The sequence below is a fragment of the Balaenoptera borealis genome (genome assembly GCF_965194805.1).
Source record: "Balaenoptera borealis genome assembly, chromosome: 7".
Lineage (NCBI taxonomy): Eukaryota > Metazoa > Chordata > Mammalia > Artiodactyla > Balaenopteridae > Balaenoptera > Balaenoptera borealis.
Genome location: NC_138864.1, coordinates 79564176 through 79577566, shown reverse-complemented (window position 1 = coordinate 79577566; position 13391 = coordinate 79564176). Strand labels below are relative to the sequence as shown.

The 13391-nt window shown below is 45.2% G+C and overlaps 1 long non-coding RNA gene across 2 annotated transcripts in view; it reads right to left on the bottom strand.

Annotated features, from left to right (window-relative positions):
* LOC309631789 overlaps positions 1–13391 on the bottom strand; it is a 274990-nt gene that overhangs the window by 3279 nt on the left and 258320 nt on the right. The gene's annotated exons all lie outside the window — the stretch shown is intronic.

Here is a 13391-nt window from a genome sequence, read left to right as displayed (position 1 = left end):
CCTCTGCCTGTACTCCCAGGGCCCCAAACCTGGCTAATTCTGAATTTCCCCAGGCATTGTCCTCATGTCGGTGGTACATATCTGAGGTCCAGCATCTGGGTGCTTGAGACCAGTGTATTGCTGTGTGAACAGGTTGCAGCCACCCCAGTGGAATTTACGCTCAGGATGTGCAGGACCCCAGCGGAGCTTTCAGAATGAAGGAAGAAAGAAGCAATAGAAAAGAGATAGACATCACGGCCCTGGGAGCACGGAGACAGCTTTATGTACATGTTTTTACAGGATTTGGCTAAACACTTTGTACGGTTCATGGGGAACACATGAAGCACTGTCATCCCCTCCGTGATGGGAAGCAGAAGTATTGCAACACAATGGCCCGGCTGTGGCGCTCGGCAGCCATACCCTCCAGCGCCCAGTTTGGTACTAAGTGCTATCATTACCGTTTGTAAGTAGCTCCCTGTGATGTGAAAAGGCTACCAGGGAAACGGCAGCCATCCCAGAACACAGAAGGACCACCGGGCATCTTTGCAGGTTGCTGTCGAGGCTCTGATTCACTTCCCGCTCTCAGACAGAAGCCAGAGAGGGAAGAAGGGGGAAAGGGTCAGAGGGAGGAGGGGGTTTTTTCCCAGTCAAGTCAGGAAGCTCAGGGACCCCTCCTTTGTAGTCCTGGGTCTTCAGTGTGATCAGCTGTGGTGAGGAGTCTCTGGGACCAACCCACGTTAGCCTGTGAGTCTGGACTCGGGGAAAGCAGCGAATGAGGCAGAAAAACAGAGAAGTGGGAAGTGGTTGCTTGGTGCTGAGTTTGGCTTAGTGTTTAGAGCTCCACTGGAGCTTTCAGGCTCCCAGCAGAACTCAGAGGGGAATGAAACCCACAGGAACCCAAACAAGGTTAAGGCTTGGCAGGAAACCATTGGTGAGGCCGCATGGCTTTTCACACAGCACGGCCCGAGGCCTTTTGGGGGCTTGAGCCACCTTTCACCACCAATCCCGTTTCTTTGGACTCATTGGAACCAGAGTCATTGAATGTATTCAGTCAGGACTTCAGTTTTCCCAGAAGCAGAGCCCCCTTCTCACACCCAAGACTGTGTCCTCGGCTGGCGAGTTATTATTTACCCCTGCTGCCCAGCCAGGCAAGGAAAGCTGGGATTGTTTTTGTGAAGAAACTCACACTGGGATTGAGGAGATGTGAGGGTTGGAAAAGGAAAATATGAACAGAGATTTGGAGCCAAGACTCTCCGACTCTGTTGGGTGAGCCCCCAACCCCGGCCCCCCTTTCTCTCTAATAGTCCTAGAAAAACAGAGGTGATGTCGTCATAGCAGCTGCTGATGGCCTGACAGACAGTTTCCGCAGCGCTACATGAGGCCCTTTGGTGTCCCTGTCAGGAGATTGGCAGCTGAATGACACCAATGAGGCCAGGCCAGTATTCCCTCTGGGAATGCAGCCCTAATTGATAGACAGAGGCAAAGAGAAGGATTGTTTTTGAACCTGAAAAGAATCCCCTTTTTCTCTCCCTAAAGCTCATGCCCCTACTCTCCACAGCTCTATTTTTCCCTCCCCCCAACACTTTTTTTTAAAGGTGTTTTGTTCCAGAGCAGTTACAGAGCTTAATGGAACTGAATGACTTCTACCCTTCACAATCTGTCAGTCAAAAGCCTGACTCCAGGACAGTTAAATAAAGTCCTTTCAGAGGCAGACAGGAGAGGAATGTGTCAGTCAGGCAACAGACCCCGTTGTGTTTTCATCTGTCAGAGGGGTGATGGGAGAGTGGTGGGCCCCAGGCAGGACGAATTCCCAGCAGCCGCTAAGAGGCCTTGACAAATCCAGGTGTGGAGCCAAAATGTCACCCAATCACAAGCATTCTTGAGGTGTGGGCTCAGAGCCCCCAGGCCCTCGGGTTTGCAATCAACTATGAGATGTTTGGGCAACTTTCAGCACAGGTTTCATACTAAGCATTTTTAACATAAAACCAACCACTAAGTGCTGGGTATCTGTACAAGGCATGGCTTTCAAATTAATACACTGCTTAGCTGTGAGCCCTGCAGACAGTAATCCTCTGGCTGAAAGGCCTTCAGGTAGACTCCAATTCCAAACCAATTTTGTAGAGCCACTTGGGTTTTTTTTTTCTAATACTTTCCCTTCACATTATATGACAATCCATTAATCTTGCCCATTAACTTAAAATTGCTGGGCAATTTTTTCCCTTCTTTTGAGGGTTCTGAACAGTTGCTTTTGTTCGCTATGGATCCAGAGCTTTACACTGAAAATGTCCACCATTAAACATCCTAACGATCTATTATGTTTTGGTGACATTTCCTTTAAGGGCTTTCCCCGCTCCCACACACACACAAAAAAAAATAGAGAAGGATGAGCGTGGGATGAAATGAGGTAGAGGGCGTGGAGACGTTGATATTTAAACAAACAGGGCTTGTTCTCATCAGGGTGCTGCTAAACACCACACAGATCTTTTGACCCAGGACTGAAGTTCTAGGTGTTCAGGTGGGAAAGCCACCCACAGACCTGGACGAGTGGCCTGCTTGTGGCCCTGGGGCTGGCAGGAGAGGAACTCTGCGGTGTCTCAACTCTGAGGATTGTTTTGGCTCCAGGGTGAACTTGGGCATGTTACTTATTACTTGCTTGCTTTCTTCCCTCTCCTTGGGAGATTTTTGCATAAAATAAAGGGATTTCCGTCTCCTCCCTAGTTTTTTTTTTTTTCTTTGATGGGCTACCTTCCACCTCCTAACACACTATTCCCAAAATAGGCAGAGTCAGCACTGATTCTGTCTCTGACTTTTCCCCCTTTTCACCCCAAGGTCAGATCTAGGTATTGGGGTGTCCATCTCCCAACCATTCCTGGGACCACTCAGGACACTTAGGGTACGCACCTGGGTACATCAGGCAGTGAGAAAGTTCCCCCTCTTCTCTCCTTCCTTCCCTCTTTAGCCTGTGTTTTCTCCTATCCGTGTGCTGGGCCTCTAGGGATAAGCTGGTTTTAGACAAACTAAACTGAAATTCAGAAGGCCTTTGGCACAGATTAATAAACTCTGTCAAGTTGAAGAAGTCCAAAACGTGGTTAAAATAAATTGGCGCATTCTGTGTTAGGAAAGCTAAACATTTTCCAAAGAAATGGATTTTCATCATTTTGCCACAATATAGGAGATTAGAGAGTCAGAAGAGGCCAGACACGAACCGATAAGCAGCAACAAAGCAGGAAAGCTCATCTCTGCCTTGGGCCGAGAACACATTTCTCTTATCCTCACAGATCAAGGTCTACGGGCTGCCTTAGAGCCTGCTGTCCACAGGGCCTCTGAGTGAGATTTCAGGCCCGCAGAAGACTTCCTGCGAACAATATTCCTCTAGAATATTAATGAAGTCTTCAACTTCAGTCCTAGAAATATGTGCTCGGAGGCTTCCTGAGTCCATCCTTCACTGATTATTAATGATCTGCCACACTTGGAAGAAAAGCCACTTCTCAGCTCGCTTTCTGCCTGCCTTCTCTTCCCTCAGCCTAAGCAAACATCATGTCTGGGGCACCGCTGGGAACACAGCAGCCTTCTATACAAGGGAAACTTTTTCCTTTATGTCTGACACTGAAAATAGATGCCGTGGCTTCTGTTTTTAAAATTAGTGGCTACACGAAACTTTCAAGCAAAGGCTAACTGCTTTTGAAAATGGCAATGCGTACTCCAGCGGGGACAAAAACTTCTTAGCGAAAGCCTTCGTTCCTCCAAATTCTTCGTAGGTGGCACTCAGAAAGTTGCTCTGGTTAAAAAGCAAATAAACGCATACACAAACCCCAAACCCAAAATGAACACAAATCCTACTTGTTGCTCTGGAAGTCCCCAAATTCAGTCCATTAAAGCACAATTAGGAGCAAACAGTTTTTCATCCTTCCTGCGCCATTTCCTACACCTGTGGGTGGGGAAAGGCCGACAGCAGCTTGTGGCTAAGTAATGCTCCTGTCACGCAGTGCTGACGCCTCAGAGTTGGTCTGCTTGTGCCCACATCTAACCAAAACCTCCCGTCCACTCAGTTCCAAATGCAGTCAGTCCTGAGGTTTGACGGTGCGTGGACACGACATTCACATATTGGCTATGATATATCTCTCAGCCTTCATACTTAAATGTTTCTTGTTAAACATATATCCAGCTGGGTTTTCATTCAGATGGCTGCTAAATCTTTTGTCTTGGATATATGCTATAAGGAACACAATTTCCTTCCTAGAATTGTATATGGAAGCAACCAAAAGCCACAGTTGAAAGTCTGGTTAATAATGCTAAATTCATTCTTCTTCTGCTTTTTTGACTGATTCCGGTTTGAAAGTCCTTTGAAAAAGTCTTACTATTTTAACGTTTGGCAACTTCAGTGCCAATTCTGCAATAATGCAGTCTTGGAGTTTCATCTCAAGATCTCTAAACCCGATGACCAAAAAGCCTGAGGAGTTGTCTGTACAGGCAGTGCTGGGGGAAACTAGGTGTGAGTCTGTGAATCGGTACATTAGTGACTTGAGGTTAGAAAAGGCTCAGAAGCTTGACCGCCTGCTAGCCCAGTTCTTTTTGTCATTAGTTCTTACATGATTTTTAGTCAAATCAGATCACCTTTGCCATTGATTATTTGAAATAATAATCCTTGTAATGACAATTATTAATTATAATATGTCGATTAGACCTTGTATTATTGGTATAATAATAATAGTATGTGCTCCCTGCCTTTCATATAACTTCTGTATACATTAGCTTGTTTAAAAGACAAAAATCCCCTGTTTGGGGCAGTGTTTATAGCAGTTAAGAGTAGGGCCTCTTGGGCTTCCCTGGTGGCGCAGTGGTTAAGAATCTGCCTGCCAATGCAGGGGACACGGGTTCGGGCCCTGGTCTGGGAGGATCCCACATGCCGCGGAGCAACTGGGCCCGTGAGCCACAACTACTGAGCCTGCGGGTCTGGAGCCTGTGCCCCGCAACGGGAGAAGCCACGATAGTGAGAGGCCTGTGCACCGCGATGAAGAGTGGCCCCCACTTGCCACAACTAGAGAAAGCCCTCGCACAGAAACGAAGACCCAACACAGCCAAAAATAAAATAAATTAATAAAAAAAAAAAAAAGAGTAGGGCCTCTGGTGACAAACTGCCTGTTTTCAAATGCTGGTCCTGCCACTTACTACGTGTGATCCTTGTCTCTAAAATAGGGGTGATAATAGTATGCACTTCGCAGCGTTGTTGTGTAACTAAATGCGTTCACACACAAAAAGCCCTTAGAACTTCATCTGGCACATTGTAAGTGCCTGTAAGGTTATTACTTATTATTATTTTGTTCCACTGTGTGTAGCCTACATTAATAATTCGAGGGGTAGTTTCAACCAGTTAGGAAGAGCATTCTTTACCAATAACAATAAGCATCCTACCTTTCCTCCCACCACCATTCATCGTCCAACTCGTTGTTCTGTTGGTATATAAAGTGGCCCAAGGCTGGCAGCAGTGAATTTCTAGTGAGTGAGTGGGTTTTTAAAACCTTCCAGGGAAAGCTTGCTGGTGAGCAGCTCACCTGAAAGGGAAGGTGTTCCTGAGGCCCCTAGGATGGCACCTTGCCCTCTGGATCCCTGTGCATTCTTCTTGCCCTGCAGTCTCCAAAGTGCTGGGCCTGGTCCTTGAGGGCCGCATTCTTTCAAGATGTTTGACTCTGGTCTCATTAAACCTGTCTTGGTTCTCCCCCAGGCTGCTCTTGATCTTCACTATTAAGTGCCATGGCAGGATATTAAAGTGGCCTCCTCTGTTAAGAAAATAGTCTTGAAACTAGAGAAGACCTCTTAGCAGGGTACTCAGAAGAGCACGGCTGCCCAGTGAGGGCATTCTCAAAAACCAAGACCCCCTCCCTTGGCCCATCCTGGGGTGTTCTCAGGCCATCTCATACAGTGGATGCAGTCACACCCTCTGGGCATCAACCACAGACAGATTCTACCAGGGCGCTGTACCCACTGCTTCCTAATTGCTACCAGATCTGCCACTTCCCTTTCAGGAAGACAGCTAGGTCCACCAGCCATGCGTACTGGCCTATTTACTGATAGGTCAGATGACCCTTAATTTAATCCAGTTTAATTCAATAAATATTCATGAATCATCTGTATATGCCTATAATCATTTATTTTATCTTGTTTCCTATAAAGAACCCCTTACATACATATTATCGAGAAAAAGGAAAACCTGCAGAATCAAACTATTTTAACTTCATTTTCTGATAACCTTGGTCCTCCACAAATTAATTCTGAAGCGTCTATCATTTTTATCTCATTTTAGAAATCAGCCTTGCGTGCTCTCTGGTTCTCACCTCTTGCAGGTTCATCTGGGTGTGGTGGGTTTGCACCCATGCCCACACACACCTTTGTTCAGTTAATGGTGAAATAAGGAGCGCCTGATTTTGAACCTTGTCTGTGTCTGACCTGGCGCAGTATAGTTCACAGGCGTGATGCAAGTCAGAACTAACCGGCTCATGTGGAGACCAGATCCATTCGGCACAGCCAGAGGGTGCACTAACTCCCGTGGCCCCTCGGCCCGGATAGGAGGCACTCTGCCCATACAACCTGCTGCCGGGGGTGGGGGAGGGTGGGGTTGTCCAAATTAGAGTAAGTAGTGGTTTGGTCTTTCAGTCTCATGAATACCAACTTTGTAATGAGGACATAGTTTGTAGATCAGCAAACAAATTGTTTTAGAGTGCTCAGGCAGGATGGTGGGCACGTGGAGATGGGCTGAAAAGGTGATATTGGACCTCTGTGGTTTTGTCTGCTTCCCTTCCCTTTCCATTGGGAAATTGCTTCTTCTCTATCCTAGATGGTTCTGGTGGATTGTTAATTATTGAGCCTCATCCCTGGCTGTCTTAGTCTGTTCAGGCTGCTATAGTAAAATAGCATAAAACTGGGTGGCTGATAAAGAGTAGAAATTTATTTCTCACAGTTCTGGAAGCTGGAAGTCTGAGATCAGGGTGCTGGCACAGTCAGGGTCTGGTGGGAGCCCTATTCCAGGTTGCAGACTGCTGACTTCTCCTTGTGTTCTCAAACGGTGGAGAACAAAAAGAGGAAGCTCTCTCTCTCATAAGGGCACTAATCCCAATCATGAGGGCTCCACCCTCAATTACCTCCTGAAGGCCCCACCTGCTAATATTGTCACATTGGGGGCAGGATTTCAACATACGAATTTTGAGGGGACACTAATATTCAGCCTATAACACAGGCCCTGCCAGGGGGTAGACCCATGACCTAGACCTGGCTGAATCCAGTCTTCCTCTCCACAGGGACTGGGTCAAGGCGTGGGCATGTGGCCTAAAGTAAGGTCAATCATGTCCTTTCATGAAAGCCAGTCTGTGGACACTGGGACAGATTTAGGGCCTCTTGCTCTTTTATATAGAGATAGTCTATGATAAGAAAGAATGAGGCCAACATACAAAAGAAGAGAGTCAGGTAGAGAGATGGGGCAGTGGAGGGTGGGGAGAGAAAGAGAAAGAGAGACTGAAAGACAGACAGATAGACAGAATATTGCTATTACTTGAGTCCCTGTGCCTGAAAAAAAATCCACTCTTTAACTTCCCAGTTTATGAACCACTAAATCCACTTTTCTGCTCTGTTTGCACTGGGTTTATTTCACTTACAATGGAAAGCTGCCTGACTAACCTACTAGGTTTAGCTATTCTTCAACTAACTACTTGGCTTTGGCAATCTCTTAACTAATGCACACAGCTCTTCCCTCACTCCTAAGTAGAGTTAAGTCTAGCTACATGGTGGGTCCGCTGTGCCTCTTAGGAAATGTTCGTGGAATAAATGAAGTAGCTAACAGTATAGGGAGAGTTAGTAAGTATTGGGTTTAACTATGAAATAGCCAATATTTGATCATTTTGACCTACAAAAAGCAATTTCACGTGGTTAAACTAAGAGAATTTTTAGCTACTGAGAAAACAGAGCCACATTTCAGTTACATTTATTGAGGCCCTGCTTTTTGCAGGCCTCGTGCTGGATGCTGTGATGAAATTAATGTGGAAAACGCAAGGTTCAGCTTCTCAGGGAGACTAGAGCCTCCTGAGGGATTTACAACTTACTAAGAAACCGTCGCTAGAGTGTTGGCCTCACTCCATACACTAATGAAAAGATTAGTTTTTTTTTTGTTGAAGATTTCATCTTTATCGATGAAATGTGCCACGTATAATCTAAGGACCTAGACAGTATCACTTTCAGAGAAGAGTTCTGTCACTACAGTTTCTAGAACCCCTCCTTTGGCAACCTCTCTCTTTGAACCCTTTTGGAGCTGTTGTTCTTCAGCCCAAAGAGTCAAGCGTCAAAGAAAATATTGAACACGAATATGCCTTTTCGATCATCTCTGTGCCAATTCATCCTGTCCCCATGAGAATTTTCTCCTTTTGTCCCCTTTGTCTGGGAAAGAACCAGCTTAAAAATTTATCTGTGCTTCATCAAATCCTCAACTCACACCAAGCAGAGGCTGAAGAATAAGTAATGGGTCACAGGCAAAGAATAACAAAAATTTGGTATGATTTCAACCTACGTGTGACTGGGCTCTCCCACTAAGTGGCATTGGAAGTGACCTTTCATGCTTCTTCTGTCCATATTTCTTGATTTAGATTTCTAGATCTGGTACAGCAGTCTGGCATGGTGGTGATTTTTTCTAAATATCTCAATTTCAGGGTACTTGCCCACCAGTTCTCCTCCACATAACGTGTACTTAAAAACAGAGCCAGAGCCTGGCAATTTGCCGAAATCAGGCTGGCTACTGATTGCAAGTAGAAAAAGAATTCCCCATCGAGAGCATAGTTCTTAACCTTCATGGAGCGGTCATTTGGTTCACCTTCCTTTGCTGACTCACTGGAGCCTAATGACTTCTTCCCAGAAAGGGAACACTTCTCAGCTTTAAATAAACAGCATTTACCTTCTTTTCTTATTTATTTAAGGTAAGGCATCTTCTTGTCCTGCTCCCTCCTTTTACTTAAAAAAAAATCACCATCTTGTGGAATAACTATTTTGCCAAATCTGTCCATCAATATAGGGAACCTTGGGAGTGCTTTAGTGGACCTATAGAATAAGTGCTCTAATTTATGTCCGATGGACTTAAAGAGCAAAATGCATGTGGTAGGGGTCATGGTCACTAGCACACAACCCTGATGTTTTAACTTATCTTCTGCAAACAGGAGAGATGTTTTTCTTCCAGGTGTACATAAATACAGCAGTTCAATGCAGTCCAGACTGTGGTATGCGGCTGCAGAGCCCTCTGGCTTTGCCAAACCCTCATGCTCGTGTACACACATTTTACAAGGGGGCAGTCCCGTTGCTAAAGGAACTCAAGTCACTTTTTCGTGAATGTCCAGTGATTGGCAGGAATGCTGGCTGTTTTAAGTATCATATTGTTCCATGGTGAAGAATATTTTTTATTGCTAGTTCAATAGCATTTCACAGTTATTAAACCAGAGTCATTGTTCCTGGAGGTTCCCAAAGGCTCAGAAACTTTGGGGCCTGCCAGTTATCCCCATTGTTTCAATGTGGCTGTCATACTCTGACTGTGGCACTTAAGGTGTTTTGGGGGAAATGTTGAGAAAGAGGCTTTTCAAGGGTATTGTTTATAGCCAACTTCTTTTCATACATAAGAGTTTATGGGACCAAATTCAATCACAAAAAATTATTTTGAAATGCTTAAAAATGAAAACTTTAAGGAATGGTAGACCTGTACTATTATAATTACACATTAAAGCATGCAGATTAAAAAATGTTTGCTATATTAGTAGATGTGGCAAAACATCTTATAAATCCCGAGAGAAATGCCTGCCCAAAGTCATTGCTACACCCAAGTAACATGATCCAAGAAGGAGATGAACGGATGTGATCAGTAAAGGGGTACATAGATTTCTCTGCAAGGAAGGCCTCCCCCAGCTTACTTAGTGGACAATGAAAATATCCCATAAGAGAGCTGGGTGGATGGCCTTGTATGACTGGCAGTTGTTAGTGACAATTGAGGACTCGGCCAGGAGAACAAGGCAGCCCTTTGATGAACCTAAGTGTTAGTGTGAGGAGAGAGTGCAGGGCCTGGGGCTGTTTCTTCAGGGCCAATATGAGATCCCAACAGGAGCACGTCGTCTTATGGGGGTCACCCCGAGGAGGAAACACTTAGGGTCTTTTGCGAACACCCAACTTTCTGGGAATTTGACTAATGTTTCATTATATCTCCTGACAGCACCGAGCTGGTTCGTGCAGATTTCACTCTGCTCAGTTCTTTGTGTACTTTCTGTATTGTTTTCTTTTTCTTCCTTGGAGCAGAGTTTGTGAGGCCCCGAGGACCACACCAACACTCAAGTCAGTGGATGCACAGCTAATCTTCTGCTGAAAGAAAAATGGATTCTTATTTCTCTTCAAGTATCTCTGGCAACAACTGGGTGTGGGCAGGAACTTGTGTTTATCTAAACAAAAACAGAAGATGTATGACCTATCTAAGCTCTTCTGGCCAACTCTTCTCTGATGATACGACTCCATGGCAGGTTTCTGAGAACCTTTTATTTTTCTAGAACTTTACAGGAAAATACCCTGTGCTTGATATTGTGGTCGATGAGTGTACGACGGTTGTGTGGGTTCTGGGCGGACATGGTTTTCTACTTCTCTTCATGAAAAGGAGACTCTCCCCATTCCTGGAAGCTTCCCCTAGTTACTATCTCTTCCCCCCTGCCTGTCCCCCATCCCAATTCCTGCCACTCTTTATTTCTCACCAACGGAAGTTAGGGCTCCCTTTATGCGATATGGAAGGCATACCCCTCCCCGTGATAACACTGAGGGACCACTGTCTCCTGACCGCATCTTTCCATCATCTATAATGCATATTTTGTACTGTTAATTTATATGTCTTTAGTCCACATCTTACATTTTTCCTCCAAACATTTCCTGCATCATTCAAAAGGAGTTTGCAAGGCTCTGCCTTTTAACATTTAAAAGAGAGAAGAGAAATCTTTAATGTTAATTCTAGACTACGTCAATAAAACTACTTTTTGAAAAAGAAATTTAATGGTTGTTTTCTCATTATCAAAACAATCTCACTTTTGTCAGTGTTGAATCCCCCCTTCCTATTAGTATTTGCTCAAGGAGCATTTGTGAGACGACTTGAATAAAATGGATCAGTATCTGACCTTAAAACAATAATATCTTATAGAAAAAACCTGGAAGGATATATACCCAAATGATAGCATGGTTAGCTTTGGGGGATTTGGGTCATTTTTTTCTGTCTTTTTCATACCTTTCTGTATAGTGTGAATTTGTTCCTATACTAAAAAAAGAGGCTATTTTACACATAACCTTCCCCCCAAACTGTTTAGCATTATGGTGATTTTGTAAGGAAGGGGTTATTTGTGAGGAGATTGTGCCTCCAAAGAGGAGCAGTGTGTAAGGGCTTAGTCTGCTACCTACATTCGTGTGTCACTCTGAGTAAATGAGATTTTCTCGTGTGTAAGATGAGGACAATGACCTCCACTTGTAGAAATTAAGGTCAGACTCTACTGAGATAACCCATGGAGAAAACGCTGATACGTGTGAAGTGCTATCCACATGGGAGGAGTAACAATAGCTCTCCTTTGTTTGGGAGGAATCTGTGGGGCAAATGTAGACCAAGGATCTGAAACCAAGGATCTGAGGGTGTGTATACTTGGTGACCTGACACACAGGTTAGCATGAACGGAGGAGCCCTTCCCAGGAGCCTTTGAACTTGTGCAAGTAGCTTAATATTCTTAGTGGCTGCTTCCAGCACTGTTTTGTGAAGGGAAAGTGTGTGTGTGTGTGTGTGTGTGTGTGTGTGTGTATCAGTAACCAAAGTGCTCAAAATGTAATATGCAATGGCATCCAACTACATGCAAAAGTAATCACCAGAGCACCCAAATAACCCCACCAACTGACTGATCCAAGCGTTTTTGCAAAGTCTGGTTGATGTGGTGCCAGGTGTTCGGTAAAGTCACAGAAAGGTAAAATGATTCAAAAACAGAAACCAAAACCAAACAGGAACAACAGCAGCCTCTCAAAGAACACCCAACTAACCCACTCAATATAACAGCGGTCCAGGTGACATAAACCCAGTGGCGTGTTCCTGGCTCCCTAGGAAGCAGTGGAGGACAGGGCCTGGCCATGGTGGCAATCAAGTGACCTTCTGGAAGCAGAAGCAGGTAGTAGAGCGCATGGGGGTCGGGGGGGGTTATACCTGGACCATCCATGGAGGCCCTGGACACCCCTGGGTCCTGGTGATGATGTCCTGTCTGCAGGGGCTCAGAACAATTTTCAACACCACTCACATGCCAGGAGGGGCTGCTGCTTTCACAGGTCTGGACTGCTCAGCAGTGAAGGGGTTACGTGTAAGAGGGATCAAAGTGTTAAACTGTCATGTTGACAGTAAGTCGGGGAACTGGCTGTGCAGGGGCCTTAATAAATCTGCCGTTGACTTATGGACGAACCTCATTCAGCAGAAAATTATTTCTGCAGCATATTGAGTGCTGTGCTCTGAGTCGCTGGAAGTTTACTTTTAAAGAAAGGTGGAAATGAGGAGAAGAGATTGGAAATTCAATCCACATGTGGTGCAGAGAACTATTCAGTAAATTCTTTCTCAGATAAAATAAGAAACAGAGGGGCTTCCCTGGTGGCGCAGTGGTTGAGAGTCTGCCTGCCAATGCAGGGGACGCGGGTTCGAGCCCTGGTCCGGGAAGATCCCACATGCCACGGAGCAGCTGGGCCCGTGAGCCACAATTACTGAGCCTGCGCGTCTGGAGCCTGTGCTCCGCAACAAGAGAGGCCGCGACGGTGAGAGGCCCGCGCACCGCGATGAAGAGTGGTCCCCACTTGCCGCAACTAGAGAAAGCCCTCGCGCACACCAACGAAGACTCAACACAGTCATAAATAAATAAATAAATAAAAGAACGTGAATTTCTTAAAAAAAAAAAAAAAAAGAAACAATGTGTAGGACTCTCGGAATATGGTACATTCCTTTGATTACTAAAATGTGTTAGGGGAAGAAAATGGATGAGGAGTGATTCTCGGTGAAGACTGATATGCAGCAGGGGGAGGGGTTAGGAGGGAGAAAACCTTAGTGATTCAGACATGATTGTTCATTCATTTGTTCATGGAGTCCACCAGGCTTTACTGAGCGCTCACTATGGATGAGAAACGGTGGGCGTGGGGATGAGCGTAGCATTTTGCAGAGTCCATAGCTAATGAAGTAGATCCACACACTCATTGTACACCTAGAATTTGTCCAACACCAGCTCAGCTCCACATAGCACTGTGGCAACCTTCTCTGAATAAACTGTGAGAGAATATAGTCAGATTTTAGGTATGAGAGAAGGGCTGACGCTTTTTCCCAATACATTTTCCCAATTCAACATAAGGAGTAGAGC